Source organism: Sturnus vulgaris, unplaced genomic scaffold (genome assembly GCF_052056855.1).
Source record: "Sturnus vulgaris isolate bStuVul1 unplaced genomic scaffold, bStuVul1.hap1 Scaffold_160, whole genome shotgun sequence".
Lineage (NCBI taxonomy): Eukaryota > Metazoa > Chordata > Aves > Passeriformes > Sturnidae > Sturnus > Sturnus vulgaris.
Genome location: NW_028276077.1, coordinates 331,305 through 332,500, shown reverse-complemented (window position 1 = coordinate 332,500; position 1,196 = coordinate 331,305). Strand labels below are relative to the sequence as shown.

The 1,196-nt window shown below is 74.8% G+C and overlaps 1 non-coding gene across 1 annotated transcript; it reads right to left on the bottom strand.

Annotated features, from left to right (window-relative positions):
• Positions 1-73: 73 nt before the first annotated feature.
• LOC148218779 (5.8S ribosomal RNA) lies at positions 74-226 on the bottom strand. The gene has a single exon (XR_015800192.1). It is a non-coding gene; the product is annotated as a 5.8S ribosomal RNA (ribosomal RNA).
• Between the last annotated feature and the right edge of the window lie 970 nt (positions 227-1,196).

Genomic DNA, 1,196 nt, shown 5'->3' with positions numbered 1-1,196 from the left:
GGGCAACGGGCCTGCGAGGCAACCCCAGCCGCGCCGCCGGGGTGGCCCCCCCGGACGGCGATTGATCGTCAAGCGACGCTCAGACAGGCGTAGCCCCGGGAGGAACCCGGGGCCGCAAGTGCGTTCGAAGTGTCGATGATCAATGTGTCCTGCAATTCACATTAATTCTCGCAGCTAGCTGCGTTCTTCATCGACGCACGAGCCGAGTGATCCACCGCTAAGAGTTGTCTGGCTTTCGGGACCGCTCGCGTGAAGCGGCCCCTTTTCTGTTTCTGCAGGGACGCGCGCGCCCCCGCGCGCCCCGCTTCGACCGTACGAGCACACACAAACGGAGGAGGAGGAGGAGAAAGCGCGGGGCAAAAAAGAGAAACCCCGCGCAACGCTCCGAAGGTCGGCCAAAGAAAGGCGGAGGGGCCCGCGCCCCCGACCGCCTCCCCCCGCGAGGGGAGACGCCGCCTCGCGTGCCGTCCTTCGGAGGCGGCCCAGGCGCCCGGGCTCGGCCCGACCTCCGCGCGGAGGGGCTTGTGCGGCAACGCGCCGGACCGCGGGGGGCACGGTGGCCCGCCCGGCCTCTCGATCACGGGACGACTACGCGTTCGCGGGCCGGGGGCGCGACCGCCGGCCCCCGCCGCTCCCGGCTCACTCCCTGGCTTCTCCTTTTCACCGCTCCGCCGACTCGCGGAACGCCGCCGCGCCAAAACGCGGGGGCCGGCTCTCCCGCCAGCGGCCCCTGAACGTCGCCCGAAACGCCACGCGGCGGCGGGACCGTTCCGCCGGCGCAACCCCTGGCGCGGGACCGCTTGCCCGCCGGAAGGCGAACGCCCGGCGGGCCGCGCTCCGCCACCGGCGCCGGAGGCGGGACGCCGCCGAGACCCGAGCCGGCATCGCGGAGCGCCCGAGGTCTGCCGCTCGGCAAAACCCCTCCGCCACCCGCGGCCGCACTCCCGGGACCGCCGCCGCTTCGCACCGCCGAGCTGCCCTTCCGCGAGCACGCGCCCAGCGGGCAGGCGTACGGCGGCTGAGCCGGGGGGCACCGCCCGCTCCCCTCGTTTCCACTCGGGGACCGGACGGGGAAGCGCCCCCGCGGCCGCCCCGCACGCCTCCCCTTTTTTTTGGCCCACACGCGGCCGGGAAGGGCGACGGGGAAGCGGACGGGCGGGGCCCGGGCCGGGACGGCCGCCGGTGAAGGCGGGCGC